The 22,827-nt window shown below is 36.1% G+C and overlaps 1 protein-coding gene across 8 annotated transcripts in view; it reads left to right on the forward strand.

Moving 5' to 3' along the window:
• Positions 1–22,827, forward strand: part of SUPT3H (SPT3 homolog, SAGA and STAGA complex component) — a 413,877-nt gene that overhangs the window by 225,504 nt on the left and 165,546 nt on the right. Inside the window, exon 1 of one of the 8 annotated variants that reach the window (XM_055571289.1) lies at positions 5,270–5,415. The exons of the other annotated variants lie outside the window; for them this stretch is intronic. The gene's annotated coding sequence lies outside the window, so the exon portion shown is untranslated. Of the gene's footprint in view, positions 1–5,269; positions 5,416–22,827 lie in introns of those variants that run through there. 8 annotated transcript variants of the gene reach the window in all.

Consider the following 22,827-nt stretch of genomic DNA (forward strand, 5'->3'; position numbering starts at 1 on the left):
AATTCAATATTTTAAAATTAATCATCCAGCTTTATTATTTTTAAAAATAGTTTTTCCACCAACTGAAATCGTGCAACATAATACTTCTAGGCTTATACCTGTATTTAACATCATTTTTCAAAATATGTATCTGTAAAAGTAAAATTACTTTCTGTGCTTTATGTAACTGAAGTTACAAAAAGACTTGTAACTTCTAATAATCAGCTTAATCTGATATTAAACTCTTGATAGTTTTGGAACAGGAATTTTTGTTTGAAAGAAAGATTGGCTTGTTAAATGAATTATGCAATTATAAGTAAATGTGGTCACAGCTGTTTTTGATTTCTTTGTTATACACCTGATTGGAAACAAGTTTTTAAAAATATTTTTCCATTTCTTACACTGACACCTAGTGTTCACTCTTCCTGATATCTTAAATATCAAAATGTAGTTATTAATAGCTCTGGAACTATTTAATTATTAATAGCTCTGGAACTAGAATTATAAAAAAACATGTTTTTAAGCAGTGCACCTGTTCACAAATCAATAACTCCTATTTCCAACACCAGTGAGATAGTTTTTCCTAGTTATATACATGACTCAATTGCTGAGGCTGTTTTGACCACAGCAAAACTCAATGAAGGATAGAGTTTTAAAGGTGAGAGGAACTTAGGTGGATTTTAAAACCAAAATTCTTAAGACCCCAGCACTTTGTTATCTACACAGTTCCTTCAAGTCCAAGGGGATGATTTTGTTTATGTGAGTTTGGTTCCTAGGCAATAGAGGTAACAAATCACATTTCATTATGTAAGCATTGAAGATTTGATATTATTCGTTGGACAGGAATGAAGCAAGATGGAGTTGTTTCTCATTTTTTTATTGAGGTATATTTGGCATACATTATATTAGCTTCACATGTACAACATAATAATAGCAAAATGATCACTACAGTTAAGTCCAGTTAACATTTGTCAACATACATAGTGAAAAATTTTTTTTTCTATTTCTCGTGATGAGAACTTTTAAGATCTACTCTATTAGCAACTTTCCAGCTTGCAATACAGTATTATTAACTATAGTTACCACACTGAATAGTCTCTAATTTTTGGCATGAGTGACCTTGTGATATTATATGTTTACTATTTCCTATGAAGTCCTAAGGATGATTTAAATCCTCCAATCTTTCTGGTAATAAAGTTTAAAGATCTAGAAGATTAGTATCAAATTATCTGCAGTTAAGTAAACATGTATATAAGTTGGGGAAAATTTATTTATGTAGTAAGCAATTGTTAAACCAGAAATCCAGGTGGTCAGTGCACATAGTGAAATTTATTCATTTTGTTTTTTATATATTTCATGAATGTAGGGAATGATATTATTGGTTAAGTTGAAAATTTTAAATAAGTTTGAACATTTAATTTGCTTAACTATCTACAAAGTCAGTGACAAAGAGTAAATTTCAAGTCATTCCCAATTTGCTACAGATTTCAGAGTGTTTGAGTAACAAAATGTATCTTTCAGTGAACTGTGATTTTTCTCATAAGTAAAAATCAAACATTTTAAACATAGGAGGTAATCATAATTGAATTAGATTTATTGTTAATAATAATTATGTTTTTAGGTAATCTAAGAACTTTGCTCCAGGAATTGGTGATGGACAGGGAGGCCTGGCATGCTGTGGTTCATGGGGTCGCAAAAAGTCGGACACGACTGAGCAACTGAACTGAACTGACCTGAAGAACTTTGAAAGGGGAACTCTGTCTCATAAGCTATTTTTTATACTTAGCACAACACATCTTTATTATATAATTAATATTTATAACTTAAATTTATTTATCATCTGCTATTTGATAGACACTATTTTTGATGCAGGAAAAAGGTGTTTAATGAGGTCTTCGTAATGTTTTGGTTAACAGAAATGATAAGACTAGAGAAATACAGAAAAAAACTAGAAAAGAATTTTTAGTACCATTTTTAAATTTTTGATAATTTCCAGTATATTTCTCACATTATTTTAGGGGTTGAATTTCAGTACATTTCTCAAGTTGTGTTTTCAGGATTATCAAGTTCAGCTCCAGGTCAACCAGGTTCTTAGGAAAGTGGTACCCAGTCCCTTTACTTGTACTCTAACACGTGTGACATGAAAGGACCTTGTCAGATAAAAGAAAAATGAGTAATGAAGTCAGTAACCATTTGTGGAGTACATAGTTTTCCATTGATTTAAATGGGTTGAAAATTTTAATTCAGAATATTCGCATACATTAATGTTGAATGAAAACTGGAGCAGTAGTAAATTGTGTCCATAAATATAGTGATTCTCTATGTAGAGATATTTCAGAATGTTTAATAAAATATTTCAGTTTTTCTTTTTTAAATCAGGACAGTAAAGTTTCAAATTACATTTTTTCACAGACGCTTAAAGACAGTGCATGTTGTACTTTTCTACTTTGTAAGCTCGTTGGCACCACTTTTATTCAAATCACTTGCTTCATTCAGAAGCCCAATAAAATTAAAGAAAGGCATCACGCTTACATGTAACTGAGTGAAAGTTCACCTGGCTTTTTTCCCTTTCTGTTCCAGGTGCAAAAATTGGCTGAAACAGCTGGGACAGGCAGTTATGTTAGAATACTTTCTGGTTTAATGTTTTATCAGGCCCAAGAGTAAAATATTCTACAACTACTGCAATTTTATATTGCTACTCCTAAGGTAGAACTCTGTTAAAAATAGTGTATAATTATGTGGATTCCGATATAAGTAAAATCTGGTCTCCTCAATTATGCTGTGTATAACAAGGTAGAGTTAGACTGGATGGAATTGTTGGCTTCACAGGGATTCCATCATTCATTGATTCATCAAAGGTTTACTGATGAAACTTGCAAAAGCGCTGTTTCAGGCATTGGGAATATAATGGCACACAAAGCCTCTGCCCTCATAGAGCTTGTATTTTGGTATTCAAGAAAGATAATACATGAATAAATAATATAAAATAATAAATAAATGAATAAATAATAAAGATAATTTCTTTGGTATTCAAGAAAGATAATACATGAATAAATAATATAAAATAATAAATAAATGAATAAATAATAAAGATAATTTCTTTGGTATTCAAGAAAGATAATGAATAAATAATGTCAATAAATGAATAGATAATATTAACTGCTATAAAGAAAATCATGAAAGATAAGGAAAGGGAAAGGGAAAGTTATATTACTTTGAGGGAGGTAAAATTTGAGCAAAAAAGTAAATAATGTTAAATAGAGTACCATACAGCAGTTTCAGTTCAGTTCAGTTCAGTAGCTCAGTCGTGTCTGACTCTTTGCGACCCCATGAATCACAGCACGCCAGGCCTCCCTGTCCATCACCAACTCCCAGAGTTCACTCAGACTCACGTCCATCGAGTCAGTGATGCCATCCAGCCATCTCATCCTCTGTTGTCCCCTTCTCCTTCTGCCCCCACTCCCTCCCAGCATCAGAGTCTTTTCCAATGAGTCAACTCTTCGCATGAGGTGGCCAAAGTACTGGAGTTTCAGCTTTAGCATCGTTCCTTCCAAAGAAATCCCAGGGCTGATCTCCTTCAGAATGGACTGATTGGACCTCCTTGCAGTCCAAGGGACTCTCAAGAGTCTTCTCCAACACCACAGTTCAAAAACATCAATTCTTCGGCGCTCAGCTTTCTTCACAGTCCAATTCTCACATCCATATATAACCACTGGAAAAACCATAGCCTTTTAGGAGAAGGTCATTCCAGACAGAGTGAACAGGAGGTATAAAGTTTCTAAGACTGAAATGTGTTTCAGAAACAAATCTCAGGGTGTTTGGAGTGGAGGAAGTGGGGTCAAATGCTAGATGAGGAGGTGTAAAATGTAAGCAAGGTCATGATTCTGTAGGCATTGTGTTTCTCTGTGTCACTTTCCCTTTTCAACTTTGTATAGGACAGAAGCTTTTAAAAGGTTTGATTTACTTTGATAAATCTTGCTAAAGAGTTGCATTTTGTTCAAAGTCTAATAGGAAACTACTGAAGTTTATATATAGGGAATGGATTTGTGCTCTCAGTTACAGGTATTTTTTTTAATCTTCTAGAATTTGAAACTAAGCACATGGGTTTCAAAAGTATTTTTATCCAGGGAAGTAAATTCACTAATTCTTTCATCATTCCAACAATTTCTGAATTTGAAGTACAGTGTTTTCAGTCACAGGTACATTGTTGTACAATGGATCCCCAGAACTTTCTTGATGATTTAAGGTTTTTAAAAGATCACTCTAGCTGGCGTGGAGAATCCCAGAGACAGCAGAGCCTGGTGGGCTGCCGTCTATGGGATCACACAGAGTTGGACACGACTGAAGTGACTTAGCAGCAGCAGCTGGCTGTAGGAGTTTCAGAGTGGAAGCAGGGAGACTAACTAGTTAAGAAGCTTCTCATGTGGTTTGTGGTAGCTCACACTGGTGGTGAAAAGTGATCCAGTCTGGCTTTATTTTGAAGGTGTCATCAGCAGGACTTGTTCACAGACAGGATTATTAGATGTGAAGATAAGGAAGAAATCAAAGTGACATCTAGAATGTTTGTCTGAGCAGCTAGATGAATAGTGGTTTGGGGCCAAAATTTAGCATTTATATGTTAAATTCACTGATTGTGTTAAAGTTAAGTAGCTGCTCTTCAGTGGCTCAGTCGTGTCCAACTCTTGGTGACTGCAGCATGCCAGGCTTCCCTTTCCTTCACCTTCTCCCAGAGCTTGCTCAAACTCATGTCTATTGAGTCTGTGATGCCATCTAACCATCTCATCCTCTATTGTTCCTTCTCCTCCTGCCTTCAGTCTTTTCCAGCATCAGAGTCTTCTAATGAATCAGCTCTTCATATCTGGTGGCCAAAGTATTGGAATTTCAGCTTCAGTCCTTCCAGTGAATATTCAGAGTTGATTTCCTTTAGCATTGACTAGTTTGATCTCCTTGCCATCCAAGGGACTCTCAAGAGTCTTCTCCAACACCACAATTCAAAAGCATCAATTCTCAGTGCTCAGCCTTCTTTATGATCCTACTCTCACATCCATACATGACTACTGGAAAAAACTGGAAAAAAAATTGACTATATGAACCTTTGTATAGTAGTGTAGTTGACAGTTAAGTGAAGGAGTCCAGTAGGCAATTTAATAGAGGACTTGAATTCATGAGAGAGATTGGCACTAAAGATAAGAATTTTGGAGTCACTGGCATATAAATGATATTTAAAGTCATAAGATAGTATGAGATCACTTAGGAAAAGAAGAGAAAAGACAGAGAGAGGACTGGAGAGTAGCCGCAGGAGGTATCCCAACATTCACAGGTTAAAGCCATAAGGGCAGAGCCAGGTGGCCCATCCATACGAGCTAGTAGCCAAATGAGGAAGACGTTTCAGATCCTGCTGAGGAGTTGACTAAAATGAAGACTTAAGTCTAAATCGTAAGTGTGTGCGTCTGCTTAGTCATGCGTCTGTCTGACTCTTTGCGACCCAATGGACTGTAGCCCTCAAGCCTTCTCTGTTCATGGGATTTTCCCAGCAGGAATAACTGGAGTGGGTTGCCATTTCCTTCTCCTGGGAATGTTCCTGACTTAGGGATCGAACCCAAGTGTCTTGTGTCCCCTGCATTGCAGGCTGATTCTTGACTCCTTGAACCAACTGGAAACTTGAGTATTGCATTTGATAAGATGTGGCAAGAATAGGTCCAGTTCAATGGTGGGAGGAAAAAAGTCTTTTTCAAAATAATTACCTGGAGAATTGGAGATGAGAAAGTGAAGGCGGATGTGATACTCAAGCTAGAGAGGATTTTTGTTGTAAAATGTGAACGCTTCCTGGCTTGCTCAGGAAGTCCTAATTGGTGCCTGTCATCCCGGCATAACTGTTATCAGCATTCTGTTCACTGTCAAAGACTGAGAGAGGGTTTGGGATCAAGGGAGGAGTTTATTGAACCTGAGAAGTATTATTCTAATGGATCTAATAATATAAATGAAAGCTTACAGTGTATTTTCTTCTGAATCTAGCTGCTTTTACTCATCATGTGAGATTCATCACAATTGTTGCGATGAACTGTTATTTCTTCTTGTGCTCAGTGGCATTCCATTGTATACTTTTTTTTAATTTATTTTAATGGTAGGATAATTGCTTTACCCTCCTGTGTTGGTTTCTGCCATACATCAGTATGAATCAGCCATAGGTGTACATATGTCCCTTCCCTCTTGAACCTCCCTCCACCCACCCCTATCCTACCCTTCTAGGTTGTCACAGAGCTCTGGTTTGAGCTCTGACTCATACAGCAAATTCCCATCGGCTATCTATTTTGCATATTATAATGGATGACATCACCAACTCAATGGACATGAGTGTGAGCAAGCTCCAGGAGTTGGTGGTGGACAGGGAAGCCTGGCATTGCTGTAGTCCATGGGGTCGCAAAGAGTTGAACATGACTGAGCGACTGAACTGAACTGAATGCGTATGTTTCCATTCTACTCTTTCCATTCATCCCACCTTCCTCTTTGTCTGTGAGTCCATTCTCTCTGTCTGCGTCTCCATTGCTGCCCTGCAAATAGGTTCATCAGTACCATCTTTCTAGATTCCATATATATGGGTTAATATACAGTATTTGTTTTTCTTTTTCTGACTTACTTCACTTTGTATAATAGGCTCTAGGTTCATCCACCTCATTTGAACCGACTCAAATGCACTCCTTTTTATAGCTGAGTAATATCCCATTGTGTATTATGTACCACAACTTCTTTATCCATTCATCTGTTGATGGATATCTAGGTTGCTTGCTTCCATGTCCTAGCTATTGTAAAACAGTGCTGCATCCATTGTACAAATTCAGCGCAATTAACTTATCAGTTTTAATTTTAGTAAATATTTTGGTTAATCCAATTAGAGCTATTATTAATATTACTTTTGTACAGGTATTTTGATGAGCATATTTTTGTTGGATATACTTAGGATAAGAATTTTAATATAGTATGATTTACTTTTCTGATACTCAATGTATGTTGGTATACTACAAAATGATTTAATTTTTATTTCATTTTATAATTTAGACATTCTCAAAAAGCCAAGTAATACCTTATTTTAAGTCTTTCCTTTGCTCAACTGTATTGAGTTCATCAGAATGTCTTGTATTGAACTTTAGGGGTACAGTGAGGGCTAAAACCTTCAAAAAGTACCATATAGGATGCCTTCTGCCTTACTAGAGAGGTTATATATAGTCCAGCAGTGGATATGATAAATTATGAAATGAATATACTACTAATGAAGATGTAATATATGAGATGTTATAGTTGTTCGATGAGGGAAAAATTAATTCTTCCTCTAAGAATCAGGAAAAGCCTTATGAAGGAAATAATTTTTGTGCTGGCTTAGGAATTAGTGATATCTGATCTCATAGAGACTGGAAATAATTTTGGAGTTAGATAGTGGAAGTTATAGATAGAATAGTTTGAGAAAAATGAGTATTTCATTTTGAAGAAAATAATATCATCCTTGAAACTAAAGGAAATGAAATTTAAAAATCTAAACTATGAGATCACATTTAAAAGAAATTGAGAGTCTCTTCAAGTTTTGACCTTATTTTTCATGCTGTTTTCAGATAATAGCCTAATATCAGTACATGCAATAGTTTGGGGCCGAGAGACTCTTGCTGGGGCCCCTGGTAGGAAACAGGGCGTTTAGACTCCCAGGGCTTGACAGTAAGTTAGCTGGTTGCAGGACATGGCATGGGTGCCTGGCATATGCAATGGGGAGCAAACCTTTTGTTCTGAACTGATTGTGAGTAATAAAACATTAATGTTACTCAATAGGCTGCAACTTAATTATTTTGACAGGAAAGAAGAGCTAATAATTAACAGTGTTTATGTAAATTTTGTAAAAGTTTTGCCATGTATGCTGAATATAACCTTATTGTACTCTTATAAAAGTACAACAGCATTCTGATGGTAAAGAGTCTTTGACTTTGCTGGTCAGCGTTAGTTGGGAAGAGCCTATTTTTATCACAGAAAACATCAGAATCTCTGCCCATGTTGTTTTTTTTTCCCTTTCTTATGGCGTATTCTTTATGATATCAGACGCAGTAACAGGAAGAACATCTCCATCTGGTAACTATTACCTGTAGCTTGTATGTATCTTCTGGAAGTTAACTTTTAATGTTAAACAAAGGAAGCTGATCAAAACCAGCTGTAAAACCTTTGCATAGTTCATATTTTATACAGTCAGCATTAGGTTACCATTCACATAACTGCATATCTGAAGTTGAAAAAAAATAATAAGGTAAATCTTTTCCTTTTATTAAAATAAATGTAATCCTGATTTTATAGTTAACACAACTTTAATTGTTTTCCTGTTTGGCAGGGAAATTTAATGCAGTTGACATCATTATGCATGTATTTTATACACCTTGGAGAATAATGGCTCATTTATTGACTGTATGTGCCACAATTAATATATTTTGGATGTAGTCAAAATAAAAACAGTAGGTTGATATATAATTTTCTAATATAAAATTATGGGGTTAGTAGATGTAGAAACTTGCCAGCTAAACATGTAACAGGCCATTAAATGTATTATGGGAACTAATTCTATAGATAATGAAAATTACTCTAGTAATACCCTCTTTGACACATGGCATTTATTATAATTCTAGATACATGCAAGCACCGTAACTTTAGATCATTATTATTTATGATAAGAAATGATTCAGAGAACTTTAAATCAAGATGACTTTTTCCTTTAATTAAATTCTGAAGAACTAAGAAATTTAGAAAAATGAGAACATTCTAGACCATATTTTGCCTACTTTTGGTATGTCGTGTATGTTTAGTAATATTTTCTTCTGCCTGGAACTTGCAGTTGTTTTACACATAGATATTTCAAAATCACAAAGAAGCACATGAGTTTGTCATAGCACATAATTTTGAAATATCTTTAACAACAGCATTGAGGATTTTTGCTGTCATGAAATGGAATTTCCTATCAAGAAAATGCAGCAGATAATGAAATGACTCAAGCATTACAATCTAGGTGGGAGACAGTAAGCATTTCTCTACCAAAGAAAAATTTTGAAATTCAGTGGTTCTTTTGCAAGTGATTAGCACTGTTTTGTTGAAAATGTTCTAGTCTGTGGAAACCTAAGTATTGCTCACAAACATCATTTAGGCAGAGAAGCCAAGGTCAATTCTGACCATCCAAGTATACCACCATTTCAATTGTGACCAAGATTTGACATTCTGTTATACAAGATCTTTTCTCGGACCTTGGTTAACTATCTAGCTTTAGAAAAGTATTTGAAAATATATAAGCACATAAATAGAGAGTAATTGACAGCAAGCATTAATAATTATTAAAGTATTGTATTTGTAGTTTTCATTTTTGCAGATAGGAGTTTATTCTATTTTTAAAAGATATGGGATATCTTGGATGCAGAAAAACCACTGAACAATGTTGTCATCAGAGAACTGACAAGTTACCATTCCTTCAGAGGGAGATTTTCAGAGTGTTTTACTTTAAACATAGTATTTGTATTGGAACGTTTAAGTCAGATTAAGATATGTTCATGTTTAACACAAAAACAAGTAATCTCGAATATGCTAGGAACTCAGTGTATGTTTGTTGATTAAATTAGTCGTTATACAAAGAAGACTTACTAAAATTCAGTCTTTCTCTTAGACTGTATCTATATGTAGAGAGATAGTGGATATAAATGCATATATGTATGTGATATGTTAATATACATATTTGTGCATATAACATTAGCACAAAGCAATGCACATTTTAGTTCCTCAGTTCAGGGAACTTAGGCAATTCTACATTACCATGTAACTGTCACCCCAAACTAGGACTAACATTTGCATTCCTTCAGGAAATTCTCATTTCCAGTCACAACCTGCCTGCTGCCCCCAGGCAATTTCTGTCACCACAGATTAACTTGTGTTTTCTTAAATTTCATATAAATGGAATTATACAGAATGTACTCTTATATCTAGCTTTTTTGGGATTTGTTAGTCTTTTATTTAATATGTTCTAGTGGATATGTAGTGTTATCTTACTGTGATTTTTATTTCTAATTCCTTAATGATGAATGATATTCAGCATCTTTTAATATGTTTATTGGCCATTCATGTGTCTCACTTTGTGACATATCTGTTCAGTTTTCTGCCTGTTTTTATTGGATTATTTGTACTTCTTATGCTTTGTCCAGTGAATCTTTGTGTATCCCATGGTCATAACAATTCTCTCTCAGGTTTTTCTTCTGATATTTTTACGGTTATTGACTTTATGCTTAAATCTGTGATGTACATTGAATTGATTTTTATTTGTGGAATAAGGTAAATATTGGAGCTTGCTTTTCTCATCCACATTTGTTACCCATTATTTCAGCAACATTTTGGGTACTGGATAAAAGACCATATGATTTTTAAATTATTTTGTGTAATTCATCAATATGCCATTTCTGCTAGCTCCTTTGAATTTAATTGCCCTTTGTCCACTAGTGAATTCATTAAACTGTACCTGCCTGTAACATTTCAGCAAGCTGATGTCATCATGCATCCTATTTTTCTGTTTTCTTCCATCTGTGTACTCTTAGACCAGTTATTCCTGTTTGTCAATATGGAGTGACTTTTGGTGAATTTGTATCTAACTGCTATCTTAAAGTTCTCCTCAGAATCTCAGTTAACCTGTTTTTCCTGCTTTTCTCAAAATTAAGTGTAAAGACACAAACCCCACAAGCTGTAAGATCTTAGGTATTTTCTAAAATTATTCAGCTGAGTTGTCATATAACATGATGCCCTGATGTATTTTAGGTGTGGGAGTATAATGTGATGATTGAAGCCCAATTGCTTTTCTTTTATAAGATTTCTTAGAATTCTGTGTTCATTTTAGAAACATTTTGATGACTCTCATAAGTGAAGTTAGGAAAACATTGATTTCTAGTTTTTCAAATAAAATAATTGTTTTATTGAGTAATCTATTTTCACCCTAGACTTACCCAATCTACAACCTAATTATAATTAATTTTATCTTCAGTTTAAGGGTGATTTTTATCCTTATTGTTCTTCTCTATAGTTTCCAAATGTTCCATGATAAATGTGTATGGCTTTTATATATAACTTGGAAACAAAAAGTAGCCATTAATAAGGTCCAAGAGTAGACTATGTCCTCTAAACTTTTGGCAATGCCTAATTAATGAGAAGCACTGGGCTGGAAGAAGCACAAGCTGGAATCAAGATTGCCGGGAGAAATATCAATAACCTCAGATATGCAGATGACACCACCCTTATGGCAGAAAGTGAAGAGGAACTCAAAAGCCTCTTGATGAAAGTGAAAGTGGAGAGTGAAAAAGTTGGCTTAAAGCTCAACATTCAGAAAACGAAGATCATGGCATGTGGTCCCATCACTTCATGGGAAATAGATGGGGAAACAGTGGAAACAGTGTCAGACTTTATTTTTCTGGGCTCCAAAATCACTGCAGATGGTGACTGCAGCCATGAAATTAAAAGACGCTTACTCCTTGGAAGAAAAGTTATGACCAACCTAGATAGCATATTGAAAAGCAGAGACATTACTTTGCCAACAAAGGTTCATCTAGTTAAGGCTATGGTTTTTCCAGTGGTCATATATGGATATGAGAGTTGGACTGTGAAGAAAGCTGAGCGCCGAAGAATTGATGCTTTTGAACTGTGGTGTTGGAGAAGACTCTTGAGAGTCCCTTGGACTGCAAGGAGATCCAACCAGTCCATTCTGAAGGAGATCAGCCCTGGGATGTCTTTGGAGGGAATGATGCTAAAGTTGAAGCTGCAGTACTTTGGCCACCTAATGCAAAGAGTTGACTCATTGGAAAAGACTCTGATGCTGGGAGGGATTGGGGGCAAGAGGAGAAGGGGACGACAGAGGATGAGATAGCTGGATGGCATCACTGACTCGTTGGACATGAGTCTGAGTGAACTCCGGGAGTTGATGATGGACAGAGAGGCCTGGTGTGCTGCGATTCATGGGGTCTCAAAGAGTCGGACACGACTGAGCGACTGAACTGAACTGAATTAATGAATAGGACATATTTAGATACTAGGATAATTTGGTTAATGAATTTTTCAAGTCAGTAGAAATAGAAGATGGGGAAAATTGAGCTTCTAGAATGCGTTGAGTTCATGTGATTGATTACATTGTTTGGGCTCCAGAGATCTGTATATTTAAATAATGCTGCTTGTGGATTCCCCCCACATCTTCTATGTAGATAATGAAGAGTGTCTGCTGAGGCGTCAGCCAGAATGTTGTTTATAAGGGACAAAAACAGACATGGGGGCAAAGTAATTTTTTTTCAAACTTATATTGGGAAAAATAAAGAGTTGACAGCATCAAGAAATTTTAAAGATGACAGAGTGATAAATGATACGATTGCTCTCTGAACTCTGAGATTAGTTTCTTTAACCTTGAGCTTTCTGATGTTTGATGTGTGGTGACACAGCTGTCATTGTCTGGCTCCTTCTGGTAAGATGGAGAGGGGTCCAAGTTTGAAGAGTTCTTGTCCCTGTCTGAGATTAAAACCCAGGAGCTGATTGTGGTGCAGCCTTGATAACAGAGGAACATGAGTCCAGATGACTCTGCATTAAAAATAGATTCAGAAGAGTCAAAGTTCTAAGTCCATGCTTCTTAAACTATTTGGAGTAAAAGTCTGGTTTTTATTTTTATTGTTGGTATTTTTTACCTTTCCCACATTTATAAAATACACTAAGAAAATCATAGTGATGTCACAATATTATAAAAGTTTCTAAACACTCATTTTCTCTTATTTTGCTGAATACTGACAGCAGTTTGTGGTCTGGTGCTGATCAGGGCCCGAATTTTGAGGAGCACAGATAAGAGAGCATTGTATCAGTTTAATTGGCAGTATATATTTTTTCTTAGTGCTCAAATAATGGTGATCTTACTTTCAGTGGTAGATGTTTGGCATATATTGCTTAATTTGGTATATATTGCTTAATATTTAGTATATATTGCTTAATCCGAGAAAGATGCCTGATGCCTAGACCTACAGAAGAAATTCAGAGGCTGTTGGTATTTCCTGAATTAAACCTGAATTTATTGATGCTTGATAGCCAGCTCTATAAAGAGAGATAATCTCTTTTACCTCTCTTTTACCCTTTCTGGCTGATGCCTAAGAAGATAGCATTGGCCCCATGCCTAGGAAGGACTGAGTTTGCAGGTTAACAGTCTTTAATGGATATCATGGGGCAAAGCAAAAACAGGCAAATAATAAGTTATTTTGTTAGGTAGCTTCCTCACTTGTGACATTTGCAGCTTTTTCTAAGTGTTCCTGAACAATAATTTTAAAATGCAGATTAGAGCTTCTTGATGTTGACCTCCAGAATCATCAGTTCACTGTCCTACAGAATAAAGAAAAATGTGGATCTCCCTTATATCTTCTAACCAGGGCTTTGTTATTCCTGTCATTCAATAAAACTTGAAACTCTTGCCAAATAAGAACCTGCCTGAAATAAAGATACATATCTTTCTATTACTTTATCCACTTTTCTTCATTTCATTTTCTAGAAGAGTGGGCAGGAATAAAATACTGAGAACTTCTTTTTCAATCATGAGTTTATTACTCCTTATCATATTTATTTTAAGTAGAGTGAACATACTAATTACGTTAAGAATAAATGGCAAGAGAAGACATAGGAATAGGAGGTTTGTTGTGTGGCTCAGATGTTTGCTGTTTATACATCTGCTTCGTCTCCTGTGATTTCATTGGCGGTTTTGAACTTACGGGCGTCCCGCTGCACCCTGGTTGTGACAGTTGCTTCCATGTCATCACTCCAGTTTGTAAAAAGAAATTGCTTCCCTTTTGAGATGAAAGGATTTCGTTTTCCCAGCTGTTGTCCATGCATGCAACCCCTTCAGCAGAAACTTATGTCTCTGAACACTGAATTAGAATAGATTGATCCTGTAGTTTACAGACTGGCTTTGGGGTGGTCTGAAAAGATGAGCAATCTACTTTTTGATCTGGAGGCTCTATATATTCTCATAAATTTCAACATGTTTTAACTCCTGTCTGGATACTGACTGTTCCTTGGATAACATGGGTTTGTTGGATAAGCAGTGATCTTTTTCCTCTTAAATTTCCAGATTATATGAAATAAATAATGATATGCTAGTAGCTTCATAGCCAAGGAACATGAGCAGATTTTTCTTCTAGGTATTCGGTAACCTGAAAACCTGTTAGAGGTCCTTTCTTGGAAACTGTTAGTACCAGCAGAACATGGTGTATTGATACATGGCGTTGATCTGATGGCTCTTTGACATGTGACTACTTTGTTGAATAACTTTGCTGAAGGAAACTGAACAAGTTCCCTCTCCCAGCAGTTAAGAAATACTGCTGCCAGTAGCTACTGGTAGTCTCCTCTCTAGGCATGATTAAGCAGGAGGAATGGAGTTACTGTGTTGTGCCTTTGTGTCGGAGTAGAGCTTCCCTGGTGGCTCAGTGGTAAAGGATCAGCCTGCCAATGCAGAAGAGCCAGGTTCTATCCCTGGGTCAAGAAGATCCCCTGGAGAAGGAAATGGCAGCCCAATCCAGAATTCTTGCCTGGGAAATTCCATGGACAGCGGAGCCTGGCTGGCTGCAGTCCATGGGGTCACAAAGTGTCGGACAGGACTTAGCGACTAAACAACGAAAACAAAGTTACCTAAAACCTTCAGAGGAGAAGGTAGCTCAATATTACTGTTCAGATATTGTTCAAAAAATGAAACCAATTCGGTGACTTTTTCCAGGGTTCTCTACAAAATATAATTTTGTTAAACTGTGGATTTTTTTGTGGTTTCCTCCCACTCTACTCATACATCTCAGATTCTTTTGGTATAATGCTGAAGCAGTTACTCTTAAAAAAAAAAAAATTAACAGGAACTTTCTAGGAAATACAGAGGCAGCTTCAAGTATACTGTTTCCTTCCAATAGTTTACATATACTTATATGAATCATACTTACATTTTCTGCCTCCCAAGCTTCCTAAACCAAGCCAAATATGCTGTGCCAATTTACAAGGGTCTATAAATCTAAGTAGTATTAGGACCACAGATCCATCCTTCTTTCTCATTCCCTTCCTACAACTGTTTTAAAATTAGTCCATGTGGTGATACCTGGATTTCAATTCTAGCTCCCCTTCTAACGCATGCTGTTAATATATAAACACAGCCTTTAACATGTCACCCCACCCACCCTCTCCCCCTGCTCAGAATGTAATACTGTTGTTTAACACTTTCTGCTTTACTATGTGTAACACCTTTGTTTGTGCTGCTATTGTGGATATTCACAATTTGCTGCCTTGTTTTACTGTCTCTGTAATGTTTTTGGTGACAGGATCCGTAATTGTCTTTATCTCCACAGTTTGTAATTCAGTGTTTTATATTCATATATTCTGTATTTATTGACCCTCTGCTTTGCTCCGGGCACTGGGAAGTACATAGAGGAATCACAGACAAAAGCAGTAAAGTCCGCTCCTAAGAAGCCTGCACTATTTCAGTTCTCCCTTTTAAAGTTTGTTGGCTGTAATGTTGGTTAGTATCTCATAACACTGAGATATTTATCTAAGAATGATTATTTTATAATATTTACATTATGCTCTAGTTTATGCTTTTTAAAAGCTGCACTTATTACAGTGTACTAATCATATCATTTTAATTTTGGCAGTATGGTGTGTGTTACTTTATATTGTAGTACTTTATAAATTACTTTGTAAGATACATGGTTCAACTTTTTAAAAAAGTGCTGCAGTGACCTTGAGTTTGTCATGGGCTGGATTGAATGAATAGGTTAAACGATCCATCCGTGTCCTTTGCCCTGTCAGGCTTCAGGGCAAACACAGGGTACAGTGTATATTCACATGAAAATTTGCATACTTTGTATTTGGAAGTAGATTGATTCTGAGTACTGTTTAAATTGGGTTTAAATTGTGGGTTTAAATTGTTTTAAGAAAATTTAGATATGCAGTAGCACTTTCATTTTAACAGTGTGTAGATGTTCATACAACAGAATATCACCCAGTTGAATCCCCTTCAGTTAGAATTTGAATCCTTGCCAAAAAAGCACCTCCAGGATAAAAAGCTTACTGTACCACAGTTGATTTTGAAATGTAACTCAAAATTTAACAACTCAGAATAGTGAATAATAGCATGGCTAGAATTCTTTTAAATGTGAGTATTATTTAAAATATTTGTCTAATATTGATTTGTATGCTCATATATATTGGATTTTTAAAGTGCTCTACACATACGACATTGCAAAAACTTAAAATAATAAAAATTATGGATCTACATTGTAATAAATTCTAGTTTTAAAAGTATCACTGATTTCTAATTTCTGAATAGAATGTGTTCCAGTTCAATCTTCTATAACTTGTGCTAAATGTTGAAGGAAAACAAAGCACAGATGAGCACACACAGATCCTACCTTCCTGATGGTTCTTGTCTCATTTCTATGAAACACTATAGCAATAAATATAAGTAGAATAAAAGAATTCAAGGTACCTAGATACTCAGCGAAGGGAGAGATCAGATGTTCTTAAAAGATCAAAAACATCTTTACAATGTGTAAGAAATCGGGGGTGAGTTTTGAATAAGATTTCAAGTGAAAAGATGGATAAGTGAAGAGGGCAGACATTCAAGGCCAAGAGAAATAGATAGGTGTGAATATGTGCATTTGAACAACTTTACAAATTAGTAAGCAGTGAATAATGAGTTTGGCTGGAGCTAAGAACAATGAGGGGGGAAAGGGTAAAGACACTGGAGAGCAGCTGGAGTCATGCTCGACGCTTCTCCATGTTTCTCAATGACAGTTATGCCCTTCTTTTAGTCCGAAGGGTTTGGACCTTAAGATTAAATAAAAGAAATGTATATGTATGTGTGAGGTTTCAGAGATCTCCGCAGGTTCTTCTAACATGGCCTTTCAGATATATTTGCTCCCTGAGGTCGAACACTGTATAGGCTCTAAACGCTTGATGTCAGGCGCTGCTCTTACTACCATCTATGTTATGATGTGTCTGAGTCCGCTGTCTACTCTTAGACGCTTATGAGCACTTCACATATGCATCTGAAACCAAATTCCTTAGCTTATCCTTCAAATTCCTCTTTGCCTATAGATGTTTAATTTCTCATGTGAGGATACTGCCTCTTACCACGTCACTAAAACTGCAAACCATAAAGTCATCCTCGACTTCTTATTTTCTCTGCTTCTCTCTCCCCATTCCCCTCCCTCCTACTCCCAACTTTCTCTGCCTGCACCTCACTCACTCACTCACACACACTTAGGTCTTGTGCCTTGCTTATACTTTCTTCTGCCTAGAGCGCCCTTTTCCTTCTTCATACTCTTCTCCCACCCCTCTTTTTCTGGTCTGTCTTGCACATCAAAACATGACCTCCCTAAGGATGAGGACCACATTTTAATTGCCTTTGCATTCCCAGCCTCTGGTGTAGTGTCCAGTACCCTGGAGACCTTCTCAGGAGCATGAGGTAAGTACAGTCGTCTATGGGTCTGTTTCTCCTGACAGTAGGACTAAGGTAATGTCTGTTAGTAATAATGGGGCATTTTCTAAGAGCTGTATTTATGTAGAGGTTTTTGTTTTGCTATTGCTTTAAACTTGGTTAAATAAGAGTGTCTGCGTCAACGGTGTTTAATTATATTGACGGTCATCATCTCCTGAGAAATGCAGTCTGTACAGAATTCTGCCATTTAGATGACTGAATTTTTGCAGAGCCACTGAACGATATTCATGCCATAATTTGGGAATTATATTCAGCATGTTTCTAGACAACCTTTCAGGGAAACTTGGTATGAATATCTATCTGTTTAACAATCTTTCTTAGCTCTTAACACCTCTGAGAAACAAAATCTTTTAAAATATTAATTTAAATTTCTGAATGAATCAAATATGACAAAGCAAACATAACAACCTTAAGTACACTTTTTTAAACTCAGAATTCCACAATGACATAATTCTCCCACCCTATTAATTATCCCATTTCAGAAAATGTGTTTTAAATCTTCTCTCACTGACTCACCTCAAAAAACCTTTTTTTTTCACCTCCTTATTATGACTAAAATATTATTCCAAAAAAGTACCTAGGTTCTTCCCTCTGATATATTAAAAGATCTGGTTCATTTTCCTTCTGTCCATCATACTCCTCTGACAGTTCTTGGTCGTTTTAGTAGTTAGTTATATACACGATCCTTCCAATACCCTGTCCTTCACTTTGATTTCCTCTCCTCTGATGATACTGTCCTCCAGCCTGCTTCAGCCAGAATCCCCATGGTCGTACCTGGGACCTTGTCAACAATAACTGAACCCCCTCTACGATTTCACTTTAAACTCTTCTACTCTCCAGTCAACACCTGCCTTTATCCCTGACCTGTTTTTAGGTTTCATGGTAATCATTTCCTTGCATGTGTGTTAATTCCCCTTTGTGTTCTACCTAAGACATTTTCCTTTTCTTCAAACAAATTCAGACAATCCAATGAAAAATGGACCAGAAAACTCATGAAGACACTTCATGAAAGAGCACTTGTGTTTGTGAAGGACCAGTAAGCTCATGCAAAGATACTCAACATCATTAGTCATTAGGGAAATGCAAATTACAAGTATAATGTGATGCTGATATATCTCTATTGTATGCGTGTCGTCAGTCGCTCAGTTGTAACTCTTTGTGACCCCCTGGACTGTAGCCTGCCAGGCGCCTCTGTCCATGGGATTCTCCAGGCAAGAATACTGAAATGGGTTGCTGTTTTGTCTTCCAGGGGATCTTTCCAACCCAGGGATGGAACCTGTGTCTCCTGCATTGGCAGGCAGATTCTTTACCACTGAGCCACCTGAGAAGCCTGTATAACACATGCATATGCACATATTCATAGACGGATATATATATGTGTGTGTATATATACACACACACACATACATACGTATGTATAGTATATAAATAATATAGATATCTTCACAAAGATAGTATTCTTATATACTTTTGGTCCCTTTTTGTTGTTGTTTTTTAGTATTTAGCAGTATATCCTGCCAATGACTCTCTTAGGTATATCTAATAAAATTCATTTATTATATAGTAAGTTCTATTTTTCCAGAATAATGATGGTTCCACTGTTAAAGCAGAAATTTAAAAAGCTAAGTAAGAACTGCATTTATGTGTATGTATTCTATACAGATATACATGTTCACATGTATTAGAAGTTCACTGCCTTATTAATTACAACTGTATAACTACATCCCATAAACAAGGTAGTTTGGGGTTATGACAGTATTTTAGAAGAATTTAGAGGTCTTTAATATTTTGATGTTTTTGGCGTACAAGGACAGTGTGTTCCCCTAAGGGGGGAAAAATTGAGTTCCTGAATTACTGAAGAGGAAGCAGTTTCATTTCTTGTAACACTGGTCCTCAAAGTGTGGTCCCCACAGACCGCTGATGGGCTCCTCGGAGTCTCTGGGTGGTCTGCCAGCTGGTTTCTTCTAAGACTTGTAATATGACAGTGTCTCTAGTCTGTTTTATGGCCTGGATTAATAATTTGCTTAATGATACTTCTAAAGTATTTTCTCAGATGCCATTCTTCCCATGAGTAATGATGAGGTTTTTTTTCAGTGGCAAGTGAGTGTAGGTAGGGTTGATGGTCCATGCATTCTTTTTTCCCCTCATGAAATAATCCACAGAGTGAAACTGAGCATGGCTGCCTTAGAGATAGCAAGCTGTATGATTACTAAAGCTTTGAGAAAGCCTTCATTAGCCATTTGAAACACTAAAATAATTTTTTTAAGTGAAATGCCGATTTGCATGCTTTATAAGAATTCTTCATCTGGTTAGAGGGTGGTGCCTCTGTTTTCATACTGGAGAAATCACATCTGAGAACCTAAGCTAATACCTTCAGTTGACAGTGTAGGATAATCTGGCCTACAACCCAGCAGCAGGCCTGGATTTATTACTGATGCCATCACCTAGTAACTGTGAGACTTTAATCAAGTTATTTTCCAACTCTGAAATTACTTGTAAAATGTTGAAATATTAATATACCATGTTGAAATAATTCTAGAATAATGCTGTATACATTCATTCATTCAGCAAAAATATTTTGAAGGTATATTCTAATATTAGATGGTAGAGATACATAAGAGGATAAGGTGGATGATGCCATTTCGTAAAGTCCTTTTTAGCACAAAATGTTGAATATGGGATAATTCTTTAATAAAAATAGTTACATGTATATAACTTAGTATTAGTAGTTTCTTAAGCACTAACGGCTAGTTTTCCCTAATAATACCTTACATAAAGTGCCCTCCCTATTCTAGGCAGATAGTAAGCAGTCTTAAACCATGTCCTAAGCGTTCTACTTGTGTTTACCACCGTAAGGGTGACTTAGACTAAATGAATTTTTAAGTAAGTTTGACTTTTTATAAGTCTTTTAATAGTGAAAGGACAATATTTTCTCTTTGCATTTTGTGTTCTCTGAAATTTCCATTTCATAAGCATCTTTCTGATTTGAATTTTGCCATTTTTAATTTATTAACTTTTAAGTTTTATAAAGAAATGCATCTGAGTTAAACTTTGAACTTACAGACTTGTGAATTAATGAAGTATTGCAAATCTAAGAAAACCTTATCTGTTTTTGAGGACATTTATCTTTGTAGATTAAGGAAATAGATATCCGGAAACCTGAGTTTAGCTTTACATAAGGATATCACTTTTCCTTAAAATTGTTTTAATATCAACATTTGCTAGTACTTTGCATAAATGTTTACTTTGGGTATACAAGGGGTTAGTTAAAAGGAAAATTACTGAAGATGGTATGCACATATTGGTTTATAGTTTTATAATGTTTTATATTATGTGGTAGAATCATTGTATCTTTAAAAGTTCTAAAGTATTGTCTAGTCATTGGTATACCCCACATATTCCTTCATCCCTATCAGTAGGACTTCACACTTTACAGTTTTATCCTTGAATAAACTTATTGATGAAACATCACGAAGTTCTGTTGAGTCTTCCTCCAAAATACCCATCTGCTGCTTCCATTCCCAGTGCCGTCAGTCACTCCCCACCCTCCCTTAGAGGACTGTCTGGAGCCAGGGCCTCCTGGCTTCACCTCTGCCCCCTTCCATCCCTTCTCCTGACTGCCTGGAGCCAGGGCCTCCCAGCTTCACCTCTGCCCCCCGCCATCCCTTCTCCTCACAGCAGCAAGAGTTCTTCAGATGCAGGCAGACCTGGTAGCTGTTCTGTTTAGGACAATCTCATTTGAGTCAGTTATCCAGGTGCAATTATTCATAACACCCTCATGGTAACAAAAGGTCCCAATCTGGATAAATCAATGTGGTCAACCAGCATAAAGTTCTTGAGTGGCGTCCATTATACTTAGAATAAATTCACACATCTTCTAATGGCCAGCATGAGTTGACTACTGCCCTTTCATGTCCTCATTTGTTCATTTTTATTCTTCTTTAGCTCACTGTCGTCATGTCTCAGCTTCTCATTCAAGCCAAGTTCTTTGCTGTCGAAGGGTCTTTCAACATGTTTTTCCCTGCCTGTATGCTGCTCTTCACCACTCTCACCAGTGAGTGCTCTGTGAATGACTAGATTCCTATCATCCTTGAGGTCTCAGTTCGCAGCTTGAACGTCTAAAATGTTTGAGAGGCATTCCTTGACACCCCTGTGTAACATAGGTGTCTCCTGTGTCTACAATCCAGTTTTTCCTTATATCATTCATTATGACTTATAAATCTTTAACGTATAGATTTATTCATTCCTGGTCATAATGGGAGTTCCTTGAAGACAGACCATGGCTATTTTTTTCAATATGGCCACCTAGTTCCTAGCACAGAGTACAATGTTCAGGAGGCGCTCAATAAATATTTGTTGAGAGAATGAATGACAAATTGAAGACAAATTGAAGGCCAGAGCTTGCTTTAGTCTTGCTTCTGTAAGACATGGCACGAAATAGCTACCTGTTCTCTGTTGAGATTTCTTGGCTAAAATTGACTTGGCTAAAATTAACTCACTTTTGAAATGGAAGAAATAAATTACACATCAAGAGATTGACATCCAACTTTTTGACCACACATACAAAGGAAGGGAAAATCTCTCAAGGGAGGAGGGCTAATTAATTTCATTGTAACAAATCCAAAGCTGTTGGCTCTTTGTGGGTTTGTATTCTGGATTCCTTCTCACTGTCAATATATTTAATTAATTATGCATCTTAAAGTTGTGATTCTCCATAATTCAGCAGAATTATTGATCATATCAGGAGAATATAGTAGAAATACAACATTTAGTGTGTTGCTCAAGAGTACAAATATCTATTTGAAAAAGGTTTTTGTTTTAGGTGCTTATAGTCTGTGTAAGAGTAAAAGTGTTAGAAGATAGGATTTTTACAGGTATACACTTTGCAAGTAAAGATCAAAAGCTCCAAATGCTATTTTAATAAAATAGTTTATAAGATCACATTGAAACTTGTGAATAGCTAATATAACTAATCATGTGTTTTTCCAACTATTCTGTATCTGCATTTCCATATATGAAGCACATATTTAAACTCTTTTAAGTTTTTGTTGGGTTTTGAGTGCTACTTTAATTTTGTTTTACTTTATAGAATAGTGTTGTTTTACTTTATAGAATAGCATTGTTTTTGTAACACAGTATCATTTTTATATTTTCTCCATAATACTTTAGACCAGGGGCCAGCAAACCAAGGCACATGGATGAAATTGGCCCTTTGCCTGTTTTTGTAAATGGTATTTCCATGGAACACAGCCATGCTCATTCATAGAACACGTAGCTAGATGTGTGCTAAGTTGGGTAAAGTTGGA

Source organism: Bubalus kerabau, chromosome 3 (assembly GCF_029407905.1).
Source record: "Bubalus kerabau isolate K-KA32 ecotype Philippines breed swamp buffalo chromosome 3, PCC_UOA_SB_1v2, whole genome shotgun sequence".
Taxonomy (NCBI): Eukaryota; Metazoa; Chordata; class Mammalia; order Artiodactyla; family Bovidae; genus Bubalus; species Bubalus kerabau.